Here is a 25,943-nt window from a genome sequence, read left to right on the forward strand (position 1 = left end):
AAACAAGTACGTAATATGTAACGGGTATTGCGCTACATGCTCCCCAACAGTGCAGTAAGATAACTTAAGTCCCAATTCCGGCTACGCTGCGTAGCATATTGAACATGCCTCCATTCAGAACTGGTGGGACTGTCACCTTAACGTGTTGAACATCGCATGGATTGTCTCCCTAAGCTGAGTAGTAAGCTTAACCGCAATTGGGACCATTACACTCATCAACTTCCGCAACAGCCAGACAGGTCACCTGCACGTAAGCCAGGTACCGAAAGCGGGAGCCCTTTGGAAACGGAATAGTGGCGCACAATCCCCACGTCGGAGACAAAATTGACCTCGTTGTACTGCAAAAAAGGCAAATGCGGAGACAAAATAACTATTCTTAGCAAAACAGGGCCTGCGCGTAACTTTTGCCTATGTAGGGACAAAAGATGAACCATGCTATTATCACTGACCAAGTCTGTGATGTCATCTTGGCTACCTCGGGCATATTTCTCATAATTCGCCATTTATGAATGACACCGCACTCTCCTCCTGTGCTTTGCGTGATCTTGGCCCACTTTGGTGTGAGCAGAGCCCCGTGAAGAATACTTGGGTTCTAGGCCGATAATGCGCAAGTATTAGGTGAGGAAGATGGAACCATACATGCCGAGCCCCGGCCAGAACCGACAACCATTTTACCCTTTGTCATCAATAGCACATTCATCAATAAGACATTGAGAAGGGCCACATGCACAACTCCTGGTGGCCAAAGGACCTTGCTGGCCAAGCGGCGAAATCTTCGCTCAATGCAATAATACGAAACAGACTTCTCACGGTGCACGCCACCCAGGCGCCAAGCAGGACACCGAGGTTTACACCGAACATCCCAATTCCAAAGAAAAGGCACCACAAACCCGATATCCCCTGCGTGAGTCCCCGCGGAAGAAACCACCACTGAACAACGCACCCTGCATGAAGCTTGAATGCCACCTGAGAATACGTAGGTTGTGGTTCGCCAGCCACTGCGCTTGACCATGCCCTGTAACAGCTGTGTCCATTCCCAGACACTAATGCTGGCACTGAGCACGGGTGCACATTCCTACTAATCTTACACAACTGCCACTGCTTCCCCGATGCCGCGCAACGTGCTCCATCTCAGGAACCACCGAATGGAACCCCTTGGTAACTCACATCTGTACTGCGCCCGATATAGCCATACACTTGCATGGTGGACCAAGAGACCCACCCCGGGCCCCTCGGTGCAGCGCCAACGCCGGGACCCAAAACTGGCTTGAAGTTCCCAAGTCGCCTGTATGGCGCCAGTGCCCCCATGCTGTCTCCAAACAAATGCAGCCATTGCATAGGCAGTCTCGCCGTGCTAGCGGCATCCCAAACCACCGCTGCCCGGACACAAGCCCAAAACTGTCTCCACCAAGATGGAGGACTGTAAGAAATCCCTTGGAGGCCATACCGGCAAGAGGCAGCGAAACAAGGAAACAGCTGGAGCGAGGTCAACCAGCTCCACGCCGGGGATCGGGCAGCGCTACCTGCTGGGACTATGAATCATCGCCGCAACCTGCAGAAACAGTGCATCCTGCAATGGCGATTGCAGCAGCCTTCCTTACTGATTTAAACCTATGATGCCTAAGGATGCTTTGACCACCTTTGGAATTGCCCACATACAAGAATGGTCCTGTGATTTGGCACCAACCAAGTACAAGTTTCTTGTTATTCTTCTCAACCTGCGAGAGCAACACTAACACCAACGGTCGCACTACCGACCCCCAGCGCTCCACTTACTGACCCCAGTATGCCTCCCTGCAAAACTTCACCATGTGCCGCATGGGCCATGTGTTCCACACTTACAACTTCACTAACAGCTTTATTGTGATCTAAGCAGAACCCACTGTATGCTAAGTGGTAGAGTCACTTATTATTTACAGCAATATTAGTAGGCTGCTGCTGTGTTATCGTGATGAAAACACATTACCATCCCTGAATACTGCATGCAAACACATTTAGGAATTGGAAGGGTGTGTACGTGCACTGTCAGTAAATTTTCTTAAAGTGGGCATGAAAGGGCTGGACTAATTCAAAGCTGTTCCAAACAGGGCCCCCCAAATAAGTTTCTATTAAGGGCAGCAGAAGTACCGCATGTGCTGTAGTGCACTTGTGTGCACTCCTGACCTCAAACCTTTAAGATGCCACAGCAAGCGTGTTTGAACATAAATTCGGGAGGTGGGAGCACGAGACCACCTTAGGCCACCGTGTGCACGCACTTGGGTTGCAGGGGCGGGGGGGGATGAGGGAGCGCCGCCTACTCAAAATATTCTGCAGAAACGCAAGGTATTGCCAATCGGCCCACCCCGCTTGTCTTGACCCAATGCAGCGCAAAGCCAGGCAAAAGTCACTGACAACATTCTCTGCATCCCTTTACCGAAGGAGCAAACACCATCAGTCTATCAGAACTTTTTTTTTAAATTGTAGTGTGGAGTGCCATGTATGATTTTACCAGCGTTAGGTTCCCAGGTCTGTCCCACCCAACGGTGGGCAACTAGATCACGCATTACAACATATAGAAATCAACAGGCCCATGTAATTGTTGCGTGCGGGGGGGGGGTGCAATGCTAGCGCACATGCACGTGCTGTAGAATTGCAAGGAACAACATAAAATTTGAATGACTACACTCCGCATTTGAAACCTAATTCTAATTTCCTGATGCAATTCGCAAAGTGGCACAAACATTGTATTTTGAGAAAGAATTTTCAACATTCTGCTTCATGAGGGAGGCCTAAATACCCCTCCTTGGCAGCGTGACCTATATTCAGCAGACCGAAGAGGCCATGCCATGCAGCTGCAAGGTCAGTTGGTAACTGTGTGTTGCGCGCTGTGCCACTCGCTACCTCAGCACGCGCAGAGGGCGTCCTGGCGACCGGCTCCTGACCAACTGCTGTAAGCTCCCGCTAGTGTGCCCGTCTAGGACCCCCAACAGATTCGTTCTCTGGGGATAGGTGCGCCAGCATGGGCCCCGCAATCACTCGAAGATGAAGCGCCTCTGCCCAGCGCTGTATGGTAAGGGGGGGCGCGGCAGGGATCACGATTGATCCGATGGCCACCATAGGCCAAGGGACCTTATTCCTGGCTCCCAGCAGCCATCATTGATATAGTGGTGGCGCCCACACATCTCTGCTAAGGCACGTCAATCTTGGCTCACAGCAGCCATCATTGATCTAGTGGTGGCACACACACATCTCTGCTAAGGCACCTCAATTCCGGCTAACAGCAGCCATCATTGATCTAGTGGTGGTGTACACACATTTCTGCTAAAGCACCACAACCCCGGCTCCCAGCAGCCATCACTGATCTAGAGTTAGAACAAACACATCTCTGCTAAGACACCCCAATCCTGGCTCCGAGCAGCCATCATTGATCTAGTAGTGGCACATACACCTCTGCTAAGGCACCTCAATCCCAGGTCACAGCAGTCATCATTGATCTAGTGGAGGCGCACACACATCTCCTCTAAGGCACCTCAATCCTGGCTCCGAGCAGCCATCATTTATCTAGTGGTGGTGCTCACACATATCTGCTAAGGCACCTCAATCCCGGCTCCCAGCAGCCATCATTGATCTAGTGGTGGCGCTCACACACCTCTGTTAAGGCGCCTCAATCCAGGCTCCCAGCAGCCATCATTGATCTAGTGGTGGAGCACACACATCTCTGCTAAGGCACTTCAAACCCAGTTCCCAGCAGCCATCATTGAGCTAGTGACGGCATACACACATCTCTGCTAAGGCATCTCGATGCAGACGAACATACATTTTCAGGCACCGGGAGATTAAGTGGTCGCAGCATCAGAGGCTCTATATGAGCCTCCTGCCAGACTCGAACCTCAAACTCCAGTCAACCGAACCCCGAAAGCCCTAGCCACCAACTCTGTCTAAAGAGAGGAAGCTGGGGTACCGGTGACCCGCCCAGCACGAGGCAGAGGACGATCTAAAAGGAAGGGGGGGCTGAAAGGGGGTGCAGGCCAGCTAACCGCCCCCTGTGCAGCCATGTAAATCTGGGCCGCATTGTGGGCCGTCCACGCATTGGCAAGGAAAAGGGGGGTAAACATTGTTCTCGGAGGCAAGGAGCAATTTTGCATACGAAGTACCCAGCGGCAGCTTTATGTGCTACGATGACTCCTGCCTTCTGTATCACCCGTTCACTATGTGCCACCCTAGACCGAGATACTGTCCTGGGGGGGGGGAGCCGTGCCAGTGTGTGAGATGCATCCTCTCACTTCAACACCCCCCCACCCCGTATCCATCTAAATGCCCGCAGGCGGATGAAAGCATGCACGGCGCTGCCTCGGGTGAGCAACCCCCACTGTGACCCGGAGGGTCGAAACTATATCCCGGGAGGATGAGCGGACTTGCAAGACCGGTCGGCTGGTGAAGCCAATGCAGTGCTCGCATTCCAGTGAAGCCTGCGCAGACTTCGACGGAAGTAATTCCCCCCCGCACAGCGCCGCCTTCTCCCACGGACACTGAGCATCCACCCCACAAGGGGAACATGAAACAACTCCCACACCGCTCAATGCCCACTCGCTAAAACCCAACGCAATCACTCGACCACAGAGAAATGGAGGGGTCAACAATGCCCGCAACTGAACCAGTGCCAGATCAGGGGCCCCACCGCATGCCCCGAGGGGACAAAGGGTGACATTCTAATGAGAGACAAACAGGCAGAGTGGCACCCTTATGGCGGGGGGACTCACCGCCAAATGCCCTGCAGGCACCCACGAACGTGACGCGCCCTGCACGCCGCAGCCACTAGCTGCAAGAGTGGGGGGACTCCTCCCCGAGGGGTCCCCTAGAGAAGGGGGGTGGGCTGGTGCATTGCTGGCACAAGAGGCCCGCCCTTTTAGGGCACCCTGCGGGCGCCAAGGCAGTCGCAGAGTTAAGAGCTCCTGTAAATGCACGTGCACACACCGGTCGCACCACAGTGTCAGCCTGTGATCATTTTCATCAGTAGCTGCCTTAACGTCGCTAAAGGGAGGTGATCTTTGAAAAAGGTGGGGCGTAATTCTCGGCCTGCATTCCAACCAGTGATCACAAATATTTTTAGGAAGGGTTGGGGGAGGTTCTTTTCCATAGAAAACGTTTATCAAATTCTAAATTCTAAAACACTTGCCTTACACTCAGATTTAGTAAACATTCACATTCATTAAGTATTCTAGTACTTTCATGTGTGGCAAGCCTAAGGTAAGCTCCATCTTTTTCAAAGGGTGCTATGGTTGCTCCCCATATGTCAATTATCTCCATTCTGACAGGACCAGCATTTTTCATGGGGGCCCCCATATTCCATGATTTCCCTCCAGTTCCAAGAATTTTCTACAATGTGTCAGAATGGGTGACCCGTATGTCAGAAATGAACTCTAGTATGTCAGTGACAGCATGTTGTCATGGCTGCCACCCACATATGGCATAACTGCCCCCCCTTATGTGAAGGGTAACCTCCAATGTGCCAGCATTTTGCCGCAGGTGCCTCACAAATCAAGAACTATGGCTCGTTAGTATTCCAGGGGCAGTAGTTTGGTATCATTGCCCGTTACACCCAAATATTACCTGCAGCAGCATTTTACCATTGGTGCCCCATATATCAGGTATCACAAGTAGTATGCAATGGTCTGTATTTTGCCACAGGTGTCCCATATGGCAAGTATAAATTATAGTATGATGGTGTTAGTATTGTGTCACTGGTGCTCGTTATGCACAAGATTGCACCATTATGCCAGTATTTTTCCATGGATGCCCTGTATGCCAAATAGTACCTACAGTACGCCAAGGCCTGTATTTTGTCAAGGGTGTACAATATGCTGAGAACCACCTACAGAATGCCAACACCAGAACCAGCTCTGTAAGCTAAGTACAACCTCCAGTGTGCAAGTGCCAACTGCAGACAAACAGGCAGAACACACACATACATTTTCTCTCACCTACATTTATTCACACTCATTCTTACTCACACTCACTCGCCCTTACTCATTATCACTTATTCGTTCTCACTCGCTCTCATTCAGGCACCTCACTTGCACTCACTCTTAATCATTTGCGTTCATTCATTAAGACTCACCCTCACCTGCATTGACTATACTCGCAGTCCCTCATTCTTTCTGACTCACTCACATGCACTCGCCCTTACTCACCCACTATCACTCATTCTCACTTATTAATTACACTTACTGTCATTCACTTTCACTAATTCTTACTCCGCTCACTCTCACTCCCCTACACCCTCTCACATTCACTCTCTCTTACTGGCACACACTCTCATTCATGTCAGTCTCCTTTATTCTCACTCTGGCTCACTCATACTAAATCACACTTACTCACTCTATCTGACTCGCTCTTTCACTCACACTTACTTTCACTGTTACATGTGCTCAGTCACACATACACATTCATGCAGGCACACCCATGCTCTTTCACACACACATACACACAATCTCTCTCACACAAAATCCCAAATTAAGATTTTTTTATACATATATCAGAAACCTGTACAGCTCCTGGGGCTCCACTGACTCTTGAGGCAGGCATACAGCTCCCTGCTGCCTTCACTCCACCCGTGTTAATTCTGAGACGAGTTGGTAAGGGGTGAGGTGACAAGCTCAATAGTGAGTAGCACCGGGTACAGCAGGGCTTAATCGTAAAGCACCCAGGGCTATGTTTACCAATGACGGTGTAGCACATCACAAAAGGAGAGCCTAAGGTGTGGCAGGACCCTGAGGCCAAGTCTGAGGCCTGGACAATATGTCTGATGGCTGGGGGAGGTGCCTTCACGCGTTTCCACCAGCCATCACATGTATGTCCCTACCTACCTCAGAATACTGCGTGACCCCCTCCCTCAGCATTGAGGGTCAGCATTTTTGTGTTGTAATATTAGTGAATAATAGTCTGTTGTTAAGCGTTGGTATAGTAAAAAAGAGGCGGAAAACTAGTAGGCTTGAGTCCTGACACCATTAAGGACGAACAGTCTTTGCTTAGTTTTGTTGCGCACATTCAACATATATACAAATAAATTGACCCTACACTTGTTACTTGTGTAAAATTGCCATTTACAATCACCCTGTGCATTTAGGGCCTTATTTAAAACATGGAAGGGGCTTGTCAGGTGCACTGGTGGACTGAGTTCCTCACTCTGACCCTGGGCTGTGGGCTATTAAGAAAAATTATAGACCCCTTCTGACTTGTGGCTACCGCTGAGCCTTAAAAGCATCTGCCAGTGTGTTCCTATGCACCTGAGGCTCAGGTGAACGCAGAGTGGGGCGCTATTTTTTATTTTTTTTTGGCCTGCTCAGCTTTTATTTAGTTTTTTACAAAAAACCTCCAAGCCGAGTGTTTGTTCGTGAAATACAGCACAGTAATAGCCCATATGAAGGGGATGCTTTTTTAACTGCCTGTGGTTCCATCGTATGTTTCCCCACCCACATCACCGTTATCTGACGGTGGCGAGTGGATGACCAAGTCAAGGGTTTCCAACCTGTGGTTCCCCAATGCTACATGACACACATTAATGGCTTTTTTTTTTTCAAGGTTGCTATATTGTTATGTATTGTATGTATTTTAATGCCATGCGCTTTAATGGTCACATGACTGAAATAAAAAAAAATGTAAAATATGAGGTGGTTGAACTGTCAGTTGGGCAAAGCAGGAGCAGAGTCAATGTATAGCCGCACTTCTTCTCCTCCAAACTCTAAGGGATAGCCTTTGCCTCCTGGCAGTCAGTGCTGTGAAGATGAGGGAGCTCAGTGTGCACCCAACTTTGGTATGTTCCTACTAGGACCTTCAGCATCATTGTACAATGTGATGGTGGATCTCCTCAATGGCACCCATCCCTCTATGAAGCCTGGTCCTACAAGACTGTGCTGGAGTACAGAGGAATACATGCTTTTCTGAATGTCATTCACTACTAAAAATGGCTTGCACTTTGCTCTGAACCTTTTGTGAATAAGAACGCAACTCTCTATAGGCGAGATAAAGGTGCTTTTTTAAAAAAAAAAAAAAGAGAGATCTATATACCAAAAAAGCCCCCTTCAGTTCTGCCATTAAATAAGGGAAAGAAGAGAAAGGACATTTGACAACCGCTGAACCTTAGCGGAGGGATCTTCATTGGAAGGATTTAAGCTTCCAGTGGAGATTCTGAAGGTGTATGTGGTTTAGGAGGACCACCAATGTTCCCTCCTATTTAATTCTCCATGTGCAGCAAGAGGCAGTCTGTGTGTGCACTTCTCTGAGCCATGAGCCAAACTGGCTGACGGATCATGTCAGCATACCAGTAGCCCAACTCTTTCTAGGTGGGTTCGGTGGGGACTTGGAGTGAGGTGGATGTCCGTCAACCTCTTCTTTTTTATTTGAGCGAAATGGTGCAGTTTTAAAGTTCTCTTAACTAAATGCATTATCAAAACAGAATGTTTTTGAGACAAATAGATTTTCATATCATAAAACAACATACATTTCCAAATGGCATTATGGCATGAAGCACATTAGAAAGCACATTAAATGTAGAACATTAAAAAAATAAATTCAGACACAAGTATCAAATTTCATTTTTGTATAGAGTCCAGAGTGAACCGAATCACTTCAAACCCCTTGAATGTAAGGGTCTCTGTGAACATGTCAGAGGCAAAATGTATAAAAAAAATCAGCAGTGTGAAATTCAAAGGCAGTGAAATTCGAGATCTTTACGTAAATATGTATGTTTGAAATTGTGGCGTATTTTCTTCTGTAGGAGTGGTTTGGGGAACGGCATATCACGGGGACTGGGAAAGGATCTCGACTCTCTCTGAATATACATTATGTTGCTATATCCCCTGTACACTGATATAATTGCAACCGTAAGTACACTCACAATATAAGTAAAATAGCACTTCTCTCAAAGGGATAGGAACATAAACTTACCTAAGAGCTGTTGTTGAATATAGCACTGCTCCCGGGAGCTGTTGCCTCATTTTCAGAATTATAAACACTTAGATTCACCTGTTACGTAAAACCTAGGTTTCTGATGAATGTGAGAGTTGATTTGCGTGCTAGGTTTTTCCTGACTTCATGAGAATACATGATGCAGGAAATGTTTGGGGAGACTTTAGGCAAATAATCTGGACTACTTGGCATAACTGGTGAACTCTATGGGAGGAGAGATGTGCGAAGCAAGACTGGCCTGGGCACAACTGATATATTCCGTGGAAGGTGAGACGGGTGAAGCAGGGCTGGCATGAGCAGGGCTGGCCTGACGAGGATCGGTCTGACCAGTCTTACCAGGACTGGTATGTTATGGAGAAGACAAGAGTGAAGGAAGGCTGACCTGGTTAACGGTTGTAAGACGTTACAACGCATGCCATTACAACGCATGCTGTTACAACGCATACCTTTCCCCGACTTGCTGTCCGGGGTGCACTGGAAGTTGGAATAGTATAACGTACTATTCCAACTCCAGTGTGTGCAACAGTAGGGAAGGTCACAAAAGAAGGAAGTCGCGAGTCATGCAAAGGCCAACACTTGTAGTAGAAAAAAGTTTCTTCTTTATTCGTAGTCTTGGTTAAAAGACAGGCACACAGCCAACACGTTTCGTTCCCCCGTGCCTTGGGAACTTCGTCAGGGCTGTAATAATTGTAAGAACACCCACATAAATACACACATATAAAGTACATATATAAAATACATATATACATGACAATCCACAACATAAAAACCTCACTGACAATTATAAGGAAATTAAAACCGAAATTTTTAAAAAACCATGGCAGACTCAGAATTTGTACACTAGACACAAACAACAACCAGCGGTTGTTTCCTCCCCTCCCCACCTTTTTCTTCTCACATTCTTTTGTGTAATCACTTCTCTTATATTTTTTTATCACGTTGATTTGTTTATTATTCGGAACTATTTCATTTTTATTTTTTCTGTTTTGTCACAATGTGATTTGTGTATAATTATTGTGTATTGTTACATGTATTATAAGTAATGTATATAATTTTTGTGTGTACATGGGTTATGTCATAGTTTGTTTTGCTTGTGGTGCGACTACGAACAGGCATTCATTACATCGAAATGTTACATTTCACTTTCTGATGACTATTTTAGATTCGCTGGTTGTACGAATAAAGAAGAAACTTTTTTCTACTACAAGTGTTGGCCTTTGCATGACTCGCGATAGAGTGCACCTTCCTTCTTTTGTGGACTTGTTGTATTATAAGTATCTTTGGACAGCGGATACTGGAAGTTGTGGCACTCACATACCTATACAGACGACACATGGAAATTAAGCGCTTGACCTTAGTCAGCTGTTTGTTCTTTTGTTGTTAACAGTAGGGAAGGTGTTGGAGTTAATTCCAACACCTTCTGCCCCCCCCTGCAACAAGCCTTTCGCGTTGTAAAAACATGCATTGTAATGGCATGCATTGTAACACTTCCGTTGTAAAGGCTGTTTCCCATTCTTTATTATTACTTTGTGTTTTTTATGGCTCTGTGTACTCTGTTTGTGGCTTTTCCAAGTACTATAAATAACATATGTTATCATTGCCCAATTTTCAGTCCTTGCATTTCCTATAAGAGGTGACTCAAATCTGCAGTGCTGCTGCCAAAACGAGTACAATCTGGTGAGTTTCTGTAGCACTGCAGCCTGTGCCTTGCTTCTAGGCTGAGCACCAGTGAAAAAGAGCTGTAGGTGATATGAGAGGGTGCGTTTGTGCTACATCAACAATCTGGCTAGCTCTAAGAAAGCAGATGAAGTAAGATATGTCCTTCATGTTCTTTGGTCATCCATCCCCATTCTGATGAGGCTAAGCTAAAAAGAGTCCCAGATGTGAATGACGAAAGCACTAATAAACACAACAAAATGTGTTTTTCTTCCTTTCCCCCACCTTCAGTCTGAATGTTTCTTCCTTTCCATCCTCTTTGTCCTACTCCTGCCCCCTAAGGACCATTTTCTCTGTACTTGAGGCTTTTTATTTAGTGCTGCTGTCTGGATACTTATGAAAACTAGAGATTCGTGATTTGCAAAAGCTAGCTAAAATATGTAATGAAAATGCTGGCCATTTTTGCGTTTTGTCTACAGAGATCTTCAGCTGTTGTAGGCAGACCTCTTGCTCCAAATATATAACATATACTTAGGGGTCTGCTCATGATTGGATGGCTTTTTGGTCTACTGCAGTGGCTTTCTTTCCTATTCTTATGTTTGTCTTACCCAGGAGCCTTTCAGTCTCACAGTGTTCTGATTCCACGAGTTGTATCTTTCCGCGGCATACGTCATGGACTATTTTTGTTTTCGTCACTCCTTGGGAGTGTGTAACTTTTCTCTCGCTGCCTTTTTATCTGTGCCTATTTGCACTCTCCCAAAAAGCAATGGCAAAGCCAATACCTCGGCCTTTTAATGACCTATATCCTTTGCCAATGCCTGTTGTTAAAAGTAGCTATTATGCAATGTTTATCTGTGCAGGCCTTTTAAGTTCAAATACAGCTCCTTAAGCCCTGGGATCACGTATTTTGACCTATGGTGACCAATGGGTTTGTTTCTTTCAGGCACTAATAGGTGAATTATACAGGTGGCAAAGTAAGCCTGCATGTCTGTTTTTGTGTTTATAGGGAAAAATGACCATCTAGATGAAAGCCTAGGATAGACCCAGATGGGCCGTCTTTGGAGACTGAAACATGTGACGACAACTAGAGTATATGGGCAATACTCCCCTAATATAGAACCCACTCTAATATTTAAATCATACCTAGGTTGACCAATAATAAAAGGAAACCGTTGCGTCTCTAAGGTATTTTTTATTTAAGGATCCTAATCGCACAATATCATAAGTGCTCCTTGGAATATGGCTGAGCCCATCCTGGTTTGCAGGGACCAGGATGAGACACGGTGAAGCAGTAGGACACTGATAGAGTGCATGAGGGTCTTTAACAATAAATAACCTGTTTGTTCATCCATTGACTATCTGGCCGTGCTCCATAACTGGTACTGGAGGTTACAAACAGGGACAGGATATCACTGCGTGTCTTTGTGCCTTATAGGTCACCACTTACCACACAAACATCATCTTCTGATCTTTTGACTCCTTTTCATAACACTCTTCTTTGAGGTTACACCATAACTCTGATAACACTCTCCATGGATTGGCCTCTATTGCTACTGCATAGACACCATATAATATGTCATTGGCGGCTTAGGCTTAACGGTGGCTCCGAGGATAAGCTTAGACTCTGTGTCATATGCTACATCTGGAGTTCAGTACATAAGTACAGATCTGGCCTTCCCTGAGCTAAGGAACAAGAACAAAGCTGCTATCTTGGCACCACAAAGCCAAACAGCATATGTTGTCCAAAAAGGACAACCCACTCAAAAGTGTTCCAACACAGTCACAGGTTCTAAGTGAAGTCACGCAAACTAAATTACTGCTCTGCCAAGGCTGACTGTATTTAGTGCAGGTCATGGAACAGACTTATAATAATCGCAGGTGTCCCGATAAAACAGCTGTTTTAGCTGCATGTAACCAGAGTGTATCAGAAGCTGTTTCTCTATCTCCCTAAACAGAACAATAAATCTGATATGATGGTAACCTGCAATTAGGGAAATCTGTACATTGCCCCATCCAATTCAGGTACCCACCATCAACAGTCCTGAACTATTCTTACTCATTACCAAGAAAACATACAACCAATGCAGAAGAGACCTTCCAACCAAACAACATTTCTGGTCAGTACCAAAAGACATTCAAATTCTACAGTCAGTCTCTATTGTTGGCTGACTATAATCAGCACAGGCAGGATGACAGCGGTGCCCAAAGGTCAAAGGAATAATCTCATATGTGCTCAATCATGGCTGGCTGTAATCAGTGTAGGCTGTGTAACAATCACAACAAAATTGGTGGTAGAGGCACTCGCTGAAATATAATTGATATAGAAGAACAATGTTTTACTTGTTATACTGTGCTTGAAAGTAGCGTGCTGTAGAGTGGCATCCAACAGTCAAGGATCCCTAAATATGCAAAACTCCAATTGTGGGGCTTATGGGGCCCTGGTCTCTACGCACATTTGCTCACAGGTGAAAACCTTTAGGAAAATTCAGGTATTGTAAACAAGACTGTTCTTTGTTTAAACAAAATCGATACAACTTTAGGTGAAAAAATGAAATGAAAATTCAATCTGTCAATAATTATCGCAATTTATTCATTGCAAATGAGTTCATTAAGTGTCCATCCTTTACTTCATACAAATCCAAATCTTAAGAACTTTGCTTTGTAAATGCCCAATGCATTTCGAGCCGAACGGCTCTTCTTCAGGGGCTTGGTATCTAGTAAATAAACAATATATTTATGAATGAATATAACAATGGTGTTAGAGCGTCAATTTGCAAATATATAGTCAAACTCCAAATATAAACACCTAGTAAAACAAGACTGAGTCGGTAAGATTAGTGATGGAATAATGACCAGGAGTGACCAACACCACGGAGTGTCTGAATAAAGTTGTGTGGAAAGTTGAAACAGAGAAAAAAAGGAGAAGCTAACTGAAACCTGTACCTTAGCGTTCGACGATGTGAAAGAGCTCTTCAAAACGGAATGAGATGTCGTCTCAAGACAATCTATACAAGTGACTGTCAAAAAAGGTCAAGGATAAAGTCTTACCAACGATGTTGACAAGCTCGATTTGTCGAAAAAAGAATCTAGAAGCCAAAGGGCGGAAAAACCTGCCGGGGCTGCTGGTTCGAGGACCAACAGGGGAAACTGATGAGGGCGAGAGTGAGAAGCTCTCGCGTATATCGAAGCTGCACTAAAAATAGAAGAAGGGTAACTGGGAGTGTAAACCCTGACTTTGGCGATACATAAAGTACCGCCATCTTAAAAAGGATGGAAGAGAACTGGAACGGAATGAATAAAAGATTACAAGATAGTGAAATCTACGACGAATAGTGTAAGACAATGTTGAGTCCAAAGTTAAAGTGAACGCCGAAGAAAAGTTAAAAAACAAAAGTGGTGAATGGGTGAGGTCTCTGGACATAGTAGTGAAACCCAAAGGAAATGGGTTATCATGTACATTGAACATGCAAATTCTATCCTGATACAAACAGCTGTAACATTAAATGCTTTATAAATAACAAGCATAATCTATTTTATCATTCATGCCTTTGTCTATCAGAGTGTCCAAGCGCTTGATCCAATAGGTCTCCCTCTGTAAGAGACTCCTGGTGAGATCTGTATCTGGACGTTGTTCAACTCTTTCCAGCACAGAGAATTTGAGTTGGGCGATACTGTGCTTCTCTTCGTTCCAATGTGTAGCCAAACTGCTGTGTTTATTCAATGTTCTGATTGTGCTCTTATGCTCAGAAATCCGCACTTTTATTTTTCGTTCAGTTTTTCCTACATATAACTTGCCGCATGGGCATTTAATGTAATGAATGAGTCTGTTGGAATTGCAATCAGAAGTATGGTGAAGTTGAATAGTTTCTCCAGTAAGTGGATGGTTTAGTGTGTTACCAATGATGACATTATTGCATTGGACGCAGTTGTGACATTTGCTCATTCCCTTGTAAACGATGTGTCCTGGCTTAGTCGGAGTATTGATGATTTCTTTAATGTTTTTCGCACGTTTATACGCGAACATAGGTGGATCTTTGAAGATATTATTAAAATCCGGCTCATTTTGTAACATTTCCCATCTTTTGATAATGATCTTTTTCACTTCACCGGATACTGTGGAATACTTGGATACAAACACTTGTCGAGTAGTCTGTTTGCGTGGTCGAATTTGTAAGAGACTGTCTCTATTGAATTTAGATGCACGTTCTTTCGCTGTTTCTATCACTTCTGCCGGGTATCCCCTTTCAAGATACATCTGCTGCTGATGTGAGAGATTCTTCTCAGTGTCTTCTGTGGTTGAACAGATCCGTTTTATCCGCAGAAATTGAGACAGTGGTAAGTTTTGTTTTAAGCTATTAGGATGAAAGCTTTGAAAATGGAGCGCACTATTCACATCTGTTTCTTTTTTTAAAACCTCCGTTTTTATATGACCCACTTCTTTAGTGAGGATCACGTCAAGATAAGAGATTTTGGTCGGATTGATTACATAGGTAAACTGAATATGTTCATCAATTTGATTGAGATGTTCAATTTTTTCTTCCAACATTTCCTGAGTGTTGATCCAGAGTATGAATATATCATCAATAAATCTGCAATATAGCAGTGAGTTTCCAGTCCATCCAATGTCGTTGTAAATGTGGTCTGATTCATATTTAGCCATAAAGGTATTGGCATATGCCGGCGCCCCGGCAAAGCCCATCGATGTACCTTGTTGCTGCAAATAAAAATCATCATTCCAACAAAAATAACTGTGATGTAAACAAAAATGCAAAAGTTCAAGAATGAAAACTTTGTCTGCTCTGAGTGAAAATTGGCGTAGTAGTGCCCATTCTACCGCCTCCATGCCAGCTGTGTGAGGAATCGAAGTGTATAGAGACTTGACGTCTATGGTACAGAAAATGATGTCATCCATGAAAGTTACCTTCTGTAGTTTTAATAAAAAATCTTTTGTGTCTCTGACATACGAGTGCCATTCTTGGACCAGGGGTTGTAAAAAGTAATCAATGTAGTGACCAAGAGGCTCAAAAATGGTTCCACAACCCGTTACTATAGGTCGCATAGGTGGGTTAAATAGATTTTTGTGGATCTTCGGCAGCATATACAAGGTGGGTTTCCGAGGATACTCCACTGTCAGAAATTTTGTGGTGGCTTCACTTATCCATCCCATTTCAAAAGCGTGATCTAAAATGCTTCCTAAAGCAGATGTATCTTGAAAGGGGATACCCGGCAGAAGTGATAGAAACAGCGAAAGAACGTGCATCTAAATTCAATAGAGACAGTCTCTTACAAATTCGACCACGCAAACAGACTACTCGACAAGTGTTTGTATCCAAGTATTCCACAGTATCCGGTGAAGTGAAAAAGATCATTATCAAAAGATGGGAAATGTTACAAAATGAGCCGGATTTTAATAACATCTTCAAAGATCCACCTATGTTCGCGTATAAACGTGCGAAAAACATTAAAGAAATCATCAATACTCCGACTAAGCCAGGACACATCGTTTACAAGGGAATGAGCAAATGTCACAACTGCGTCCAATGCAATAATGTCATCATTGGTAACACACTAAACCATCCACTTACTGGAGAAACTATTCAACTTCACCATACTTCTGATTGCAATTCCAACAGACTCATTTATTACATTAAATGCCCATGCGGCAAGTTATATGTAGGAAAAACTGAACGAAAAATAAAAGTGCGGATTTCTGAGCATAAGAGCACAATCAGAACATTGAATAAACACAGCAGTTTGGCTACACATTGGAATGAAGAGAAGCACAGTATCGCCCAACTCAAATTCTCTGTGCTGGAAAGAGTTGAACAACGTCCAGATACAGATCTCACCAGGAGTCTCTTACAGAGGGAGACCTATTGGATCAAGCGCTTGGACACTCTGATAGACAAAGGCATCAATGATAAAATAGATTATGCTTGTTATTTATAAAGCATTTAATGTTACAGCTGTTTGTATCAGGATAGAATTTGCATGTTCAATGTACGTGATAACCCATTTCCTTTGGGTTTCACTACTATGTCCAGAGACCTCACCCATTCACCACGTTTGTTTTTTAACTTTTCTTCGGCGTTCACTTTAACTTTGGACTCAACATTGTCTTACACTATTCGTCGTAGATTTCACTATCTTGTAATCTTTTATTCATTCCGTTCCAGTTCTCTTCCATTCTTTTTAAGATGGCGGTACTTTATGTATCGCCAAAGTCAGGGTTTACACTCCCAGTTACCCTTCTTCTATTTTTAGTGCAGCTTCGATATACGCGAGAGCTTCTCACTCTCGCCCTCATCAGTTTCCCCTGTTGGTCCTCGAACCAGCAGCCCCGGCAGGTTTTTCCGCCCTTTGGCTTCTAGATTCTTTTTTCGACAAATCGAGCTTGTCAACATCGTTGGTAAGACTTTATCCTTGACCTTTTTTGACAGTCACTTGTATAGATTGTCTTGAGACGACATCTCATTCCGTTTTGAAGAGCTCTTTCACATCGTCGAACGCTAAGGTACAGGTTTCAGTTAGCTTCTCCTTTTTTTCTCTGTTTCAACTTTCCACACAACTTTATTCAGACACTCCGTGGTGTTGGTCACTCCTGGTCATTATTCCATCACTAATCTTACCGACTCAGTCTTGTTTTACTAGGTGTTTATATTTGGAGTTTGACTATATATTTGCAAATTGACGCTCTAACATCATTGTTATATTCATTCATAAATATATTGTTTATTTACTAGATACCAAGCCCCTGAAGAAGAGCCGTTCGGCTCGAAATGCATTGGGCATTTACAAAGCAAAGTTCTTAAGATTTGGATTTGTATGAAGTAAAGGATGGACACTTAATGAACTCATTTGCAATGAATAAATTGCGATAATTATTGACAGATTGAATTTTCATTTCATTTTTTCACCTAAAGTTGTATCGATTTTGTTTAAACAAAGAACAGTCTTGTTTACAATACCTGAATTTTCCTAAAGGTTTTCACCTGTGTAACAATCACACCATCTTGGAAGTTCTGATAAAGCATATCTAGCCTGACTGGCTGTTACCATAATAGCCCGGAACTGAAGCCAGAGATACTTATACTTGTCAGAAAAACTGTTGTTAATCCACCCACGCCAAACCACTCAGTACCAAAGAGGACAGGCAGCCAATGCATGAGGAGATGTGTCACATTTGGCAGCATGGAGGACCTTAATGTGCTTATTCCTGCATCCAAGCCTTATTCCTCACTATAGATAAAACCAAATATCCTACCATAATGCACATATAGGGATGAATCCATTGCAGCCCATCTCAGTGGCTCTGTCATCTCTGTTACACATCTCCCTAGTGGCGTAGCAAAGAGGGGGGATTGGTGTGGTGCTGGGGTCAACCCCGGGCTGGTCGTGCTTTTGGGGCAGCGGCCTCCTTCCTCTCTTACCTGTCGCCTCGGGTCGCAATTGCCAGCAAAGCCCCGTGTTCTACAATGCGGCCGTCATGTAGTGGCGATCAGTGGAATCTGGCCAGGACTCCCACCCCGCTTTTCAAACGCAGGGAGCGCCACAGACGGCCAAAGGGCTAGCTACGCCACTGACTTCAGGGGCGTTACACAGGCCCCTGTATACCCTGCGGTACGGGGGAGCCCCAGCTGCAGGGGGTCCCCTCAGCACAGTACTCAGGCCTGAGCGCTCCTGATAAAGTCCGGAGCGGGGGGCCCTCCATGTACATTGCAGGGGGGCCCCTTAAATGTTGGTTACGCCACTAACTGACTTCCCATCCCTCTCTTCTCCAGACTCCCCAAATTTGCAGAGTGAATGACCCACACGCTTTTTACAGAACAGGAAATGCATTGAAAAAAATCACTATAATCTCAACAGGGGACTTGCAGAATAACTTTTAGCTACCCGCCAATTATGATCACACACTGAGCTCTGCAACCCAAGGAACAGTTTGACCACCACTTTGGTCACTCATCCCCAATACCAAAACACTTCCCACAGAAGTTCATAACAAGTACAACACTACTTCAACCAAGTTCTACCCATCCAATAATGCACTTCTGCCTCCTTAACCTGAATATGCAATGCAATTACAATACAATACAAATACTTTGAACCTGTGACGTCAAAGTCTCTGTAGCATATTGAAGCACCGGCACTGACCTCCAAGGGAGATTTCAGTCTGCAGTAACAAGCAAAGCAGCCCAGATCTGTGCTAGATTATTTGAAAGCAATACTGTGACTGGTCATGAAAATGCTCAATTGCCAAGTGCTGCTTGAGGGCTCATGAACACAATTTGTACTGATGTCATATTCCACCCATCTACCTTCCTCCTACAGTTGGCACTTGGACAGTACTTACCGGAAAGGCTGGTATTTTAATGCCAAGAACAGTTATACTGTGCTTGAAAGTAGCGTGCTGTAGAGTGGCATCCAACAGTCAAGGATCCCTAAATATGCAAAACTCCAATTGTGGGGCTTATGGGGCCCTGGTCTCTACGCACATTTGCTCACAGGTGAAAACCTTTAGGAAAATTCAGGTATTGTAAACAAGACTGTTCTTTGTTTAAACAAAATCGATACAACTTTAGGTGAAAAAATGAAATGAAAATTCAATCTGTCAATAATTATCGCAATTTATTCATTGCAAATGAGTTCATTAAGTGTCCATCCTTTACTTCATACAAATCCAAATCTTAAGAACTTTGCTTTGTAAATGCCCAATGCATTTCGAGCCGAACGGCTCTTCTTCAGGGGCTTGGTATCTAGTAAATAAACAATATATTTATGAATGAATATAACAATGATGTTAGAGCGTCAATTTGCAAATATATAGTCAAACTCCAAATATAAACACCTAGTAAAACAAGACTGAGTCGGTAAGATTAGTGATGGAATAATGACCAGGAGTGACCAACACCACGGAGTGTCTGAATAAAGTTGTGTGGAAAGTTGAAACAGAGAAAAAAAGGAGAAGCTAACTGAAACCTGTACCTTAGCGTTCGACGATGTGAAAGAGCTCTTCAAAACGGAATGAGATGTCGTCTCAAGACAATCTATACAAGTGACTGTCAAAAAAGGTCAAGGATAAAGTCTTACCAACGATGTTGACAAGCTCGATTTGTCGAAAAAAGAATCTAGAAGCCAAAGGGCGGAAAAACCTGCCGGGGCTGCTGGTTCGAGGACCAACAGGGGAAACTGATGAGGGCGAGAGTGAGAAGCTCTCGCGTATTTCGAAGCTGCACTAAAAATAGAAGAAGGGTAACTGGGAGTGTAAACCCTGACTTTGGCGATACATAAAGTACCGCCATCTTAAAAAGGATGGAAGAGAACTGGAACGGAATGAATAAAAGATTACAAGATAGTGAAATCTACGACGAATAGTGTAAGACAATGTTGAGTCCAAAGTTAAAGTGAACGCCGAAGAAAAGTTAAAAAACAAAAGTGGTGAATGGGTGAGGTCTCTGGACATAGTAGTGAAACCCAAAGGAAATGGGTTATCACGTACATTGAACATGCAAATTCTATCCTGATACAAACAGCTGTAACATTAAATGCTTTATAAATAACAAGCATAATCTATTTTATCATTGATGCCTTTGTCTATCAGAGTGTCCAAGCGCTTGATCCAATAGGTCTCCCTCTGTAAGAGACTCCTGGTGAGATCTGTATCTGGACGTTGTTCAACTCTTTCCAGCACAGAGAATTTGAGTTGGGCGATACTGTGCTTCTCTTCATTCCAATGTGTAGCCAAACTGCTGTGTTTATTCAATGTTCTGATTGTGCTCTTATGCTCAGAAATCCGCACTTTTATTTTTCGTTCAGTTTTTCCTACATATAACTTGCCGCATGGGCATTTAATGTAATAAATGAGTCTGTTGGAATTGCAATCAGAAGTATGGTGAAGTTGAATAGTTTCTCCAGTAAGTGGATGGTTTAGTGTGTTACCAATGATGACATTATTGCATTGGACGCAGTTGTGACATTTGCTCATTCCCTTGTAAACGATGTGTCCTGGCTTAGTCGGAGTATTGATGATTTCTTTAATGTTTTTCGCACGTTTATACGCGAACATAGGTGGATCTTTGAAGATATTATTAAAATCCGGCTCATTTTGTAACATTTCCCATCTTTTGATAATGATCTTTTTCACTTCACCGGATACTGTGGAATACTTGGATACAAACACTTGTCGAGTAGTCTGTTTGCGTGGTCGAATTTGTAAGAGACTGTCTCTATTGAATTTAGATGCACGTTCTTTCGCTGTTTCTATCACTTCTGCCGGGTATCCCCTTTCAAGATACATCTGCTGCTGATGTGAGAGATTCTTCTCAGTGTCTTCTGTGGTTGAACAGATCCGTTTTATCCGCAGAAATTGAGACAGTGGTAAGTTTTGTTTTAAGCTATTAGGATGAAAGCTTTGAAAATGGAGCGCACTATTCACATCTGTTTCTTTTTTTAAAACCTCCGTTTTTATATGACCCACTTCTTTAGTGAGGATCACGTCAAGATAAGAGATTTTGGTCGGATTGATTACATAGGTAAACTGAATATGTTCATCAATTTGATTGAGATGTTCAATTTTTTCTTCCAACATTTCCTGAGTGTTGATCCAGAGTATGAATATATCATCAATAAATCTGCAATATAGCAGTGAGTTTCCAGTCCATCCAATGTCATTGTAAATGTGGTCTGATTCATATTTAGCCATAAAGGTATTGGCATATGCCGGCGCCCCGGCAAAGCCCATCGATGTACCTTGTTGCTGCAAATAAAAATCATCATTCCAACAAAAATAACTGTGATGTAAACAAAAATGCAAAAGTTCAAGAATGAAAACTTTGTCTGCTCTGAGTGAAGATTGGCGTAGTAGTGCCCATTCTACCGCCTCCATGCCAGCTGTGTGAGGAATCGAAGTGTATAGAGACTTGACGTCTATGGTACAGAAAATGATGTCATCCATGAAAGTTACCTTCTGTAGTTTTAATAAAAAATCTTTCGTGTCTCTGACATACGAGTGCCATTCATGGACCAGGGGTTGTAAAAAGTAATCAATGTAGTGACCAAGAGGCTCAAAAATGGTTCCACAACCCGTTACTATAGGTCGCATAGGTGGGTTAAATAGATTTTTGTGGATCTTCGGCAGCATATACAAGGTGGGTTTCCGAGGATACTCCACTGTCAGAAATTTTTTGGTGGCTTCACTTATCCATCCCATTTCAAAAGCGTGATCTAAAATGCTTCCTAAAGCAGATGTATCTTGAAAGGGGATACCCGGCAGAAGTGATAGAAACAGCGAAAGAACGTGCATCTAAATTCATTAGAGACAGTCTCTTACAAATTCGACCACGCAAACAGACTACTCGACAAGTGTTTGTATCCAAGTATTCCACAGTATCCGGTGAAGTGAAAAAGATCATTATCAAAAGATGGGAAATGTTACAAAATGAGCCGGATTTTAATAACATCTTCAAAGATCCACCTATGTTCGCGTATAAACGTGCGAAAAACATTAAAGAAATCATCAATACTCCGACTAAGCCAGGACACATCGTTTACAAGGGAATGAGCAAATGTCACAACTGCGTCCAATGCAATAATGTCATCATTGGTAACACACTAAACCATCCACTTACTGGAGAAACTATTCAACTTCACCATACTTCTGATTGCAATTCCAACAGACTCATTTATTACATTAAATGCCCATGCGGCAAGTTATATGTAGGAAAAACTGAACGAAAAATAAAAGTGCGGATTTCTGAGCATAAGAGCACAATCAGAACATTGAATAAACACAGCAGTTTGGCTACACATTGGAATGAAGAGAAGCACAGTATCGCCCAACTCAAATTCTCTGTGCTGGAAAGAGTTGAACAACGTCCAGATACAGATCTCACCAGGAGTCTCTTACAGAGGGAGACCTATTGGATCAAGCGCTTGGACACTCTGATAGACAAAGGCATCAATGATAAAATAGATTATGCTTGTTATTTATAAAGCATTTAATGTTACAGCTGTTTGTATCAGGATAGAATTTGCATGTTCAATGTACGTGATAACCCATTTCCTTTGGGTTTCACTACTATGTCCAGAGACCTCACCCATTCACCACGTTTGTTTTTTAACTTTTCTTCAGCGTTCACTTTAACTTTGGACTCAACATTGTCTTACACTATTCGTCGTAGATTTCACTATCTTGTAATCTTTTATTCATTCCGTTCCAGTTCTCTTCCATTCTTTTTAAGATGGCGGTACTTTATGTATCGCCAAAGTCAGGGTTTACACTCCCAGTTACCCTTCTTCTATTTTTAGTGCAGCTTCGATATACGCGAGAGCTTCTCACTCTCGCCCTCATCAGTTTCCCCTGTTGGTCCTCGAACCAGCAGCCCCGGCAGGTTTTTCCGCCCTTTGGCTTCTAGATTCTTTTTTCGACAAATCGAGCTTGTCAACATCGTTGGTAAGACTTTATCCTTGACCTTTTTTGACAGTCACTTGTATAGATTGTCTTGAGACGACATCTCATTCCGTTTTGAAGAGCTCTTTCACATCGTCGAACGCTAAGGTACAGGTTTCAGTTAGCTTCTCCTTTTTTTCTCTGTTTCAACTTTCCACACAACTTTATTCAGACACTCCGTGGTGTTGGTCACTCCTGGTCATTATTCCACCACTAATCTTACCGACTCAGTCTTGTTTTACTAGGTGTTTATATTTGGAGTTTGACTATATATTTGCAAATTGACGCTCTAACATCATTGTTATATTCATTCATAAATATATTGTTTATTTACTAGATACCAAGCCCCTGAAGAAGAGCCGTTCGGCTCGAAATGCATTGGGCATTTACAAAGCAAAGTTCTTAAGATTTGGATTTGTATGAAGTAAAGGATGGACACTTAATGAACTCATTTGCAATGAATAAATTGCGATAATTATTGACAGATTGAATTTTCATTTCATTTTTTCACCTAAAGTTGTATCGATTTTGTTTAAACAAAGAACAGTCTTGTTTACAATACCTGAATTTTCCTAAAGGTTTTCACCTGTGTAACAATCACACCATCTTGGAAGTTCTGATAAAGCATATCTAGCCTGACTGGCTGTTACCATAATAGCCCGGAACTGAAGCCAGAGATACTTATACTTGTCAGAAAAACTGTTGTTAATCCACCCACGCCAAACCACTCAGTACCAAAGAGGACAGGCAGCCAATGCATGAGGAGATGTGTCACATTTGGCAGCATGGAGGACCTTAATGTGCTTATTCCTGCATCCAAGCCTTATTCCTCACTATAGATAAAACCAAATATCCTACCATAATGCACATATAGGGATGAATCCATTGCAGCCCATCTCAGTGGCTCTGTCATCTCTGTTACACATCTCCCTAGTGGCGTAGCAAAGAGGGGGGATTGGTGTGGTGCTGGGGTCAACCCCGGGCTGGTCGTGCTTTTGGGGCAGCGGCCTCCTTCCTCTCTTACCTGTCGCCTCGGGTCGCAATTGCCAGCAAAGCCCCGTGTTCTACAATGCGGCCGTCATGTAGTGGCGATCAGTGGAATCTCGCCAGGACTCCCACCCCGCTTTTCAAACGCAGGGAGCGCCACAGACGGCCAAAGGGCTAGCTACGCCACTGACTTCAGAGGCGTTACACAGGCCCCTGTATACCCTGCGGTACGGGGGAGCCCCAGCTGCAGGGGGTCCCCTCAGCACAGTACTCAGGCCTGAGCGCTCCTGATAAAGTCCGGAGCGGGGGGCCCTCCATGTACATTGCAGGGGGGCCCCTTAAATGTTGGTTACGCCACTAACTGACTTCCCATCCCTCTCTTCTCCAGACTCCCCAAATTTGCAGAGTGAATGACCCACACGCTTTTTACAGAACAGGAAATGCATTGAAAAAAATCACTATAATCTCAACAGGGGACTTGCAGAATAACTTTTAGCTACCCGCCAATTATGATCACACACTGAGCTCTGCAACCCAAGGAACAGTTTGACCACCACTTTGGTCACTCATCCCCAATACCAAAACACTTCCCACAGAAGTTCATAACAAGTACAACACTACTTCAACCAAGTTCTACCCATCCAATAATGCACTTCTGCCTCCTTAACCTGAATATGCAATGCAATTACAATACAATACAAATACTTTGAACCTGTGACGTCAAAGTCTCTGTAGCATATTGAAGCACCGGCACTGACCTCCAAGGGAGATTTCAGTCTGCAGTAACAAGCAAAGCAGCCCAGATCTGTGCTAGATTATTTGAAAGCAATACTGTGACTGGTCATGAAAATGCTCAATTGCCAAGTGCTGCTTGAGGGCTCATGAACACAATTTGTACTGATGTCATATTCCACCCATCTACCTTCCTCCTACAGTTGGCACTTGGACAGTACTTACCGGAAAGGCTGGTATTTTAATGCCAAGAACAGTAAAAGATCATGGAAATGTATCTAAAATAGGTATTTTCGAATCTAAATAAACATAAAACTGCAAATATAAAACAAAACATCTTTAAACGTATTTTGGAGCTGTCTACACTATTCCCAGTCAATTGCTAAAGAAAAGAGAGCAGAATTAGGATGTTAAGGAAAATAATACTAAGGTTTATACACCTGATCCATTTCAAGTACCAGTTTCTAGACTCTCAAAACACTAGCAAATGGTCAACATTGAAAAAAAAAAGTTGGTGACTGTTCTCTCTTTCAAAAAACAGCAGTATCGTTAGTAACAAGCACTGTAATGCCAATAAATCTGGCTTATGAATAAAGGCATTTGAAACTGAAAAAATACTTTGCAACTAATCCTGTGAATAAATCTATAGAGCATCAACAAGTGAGTGTGGGTAACCAATCTATTCAAGATATTCGGGACACTGTATTACTTCTTTCTATTACAGAGAATGAACATGATCCATTAACTTTAAGTCAGGTTCTGGAAGAACTAGAACACCGTACGTTTGCTAGTGTAGACAGTGGTCTGAAACCCAAGTCCAGGTGGACACCGCAACTTCCTAGCGGGAACAACATTGAGGTCTTTCACAAAATTGTGATCAGTGAACTTGATAAATATGAAAATGTAATGAGAAGTAAACATAACTCTTTCTCCCAAACCCACAATCTAACAAAAGGTGAACAAATTGCGCTTAAAATGTTACGCACTAATGAAAACATTATCATATGAGAGGCCGACAAGGGCGGAAACATGGTGGTTATGGAAAGATCTGATTATGAGGCGGAAATATTCAGCCAATTATCTAATGAACAATGCTATGTGAAATTGACTAATAACCCCATTTTTGAGATAGTCCGCATTGTCAACTTAGAACTTAAGAAGTGGAATATTAGACGCC

Source organism: Triturus cristatus, chromosome 4_1 (assembly GCF_964204655.1).
Source record: "Triturus cristatus chromosome 4_1, aTriCri1.1, whole genome shotgun sequence".
Taxonomy (NCBI): Eukaryota; Metazoa; Chordata; class Amphibia; order Caudata; family Salamandridae; genus Triturus; species Triturus cristatus.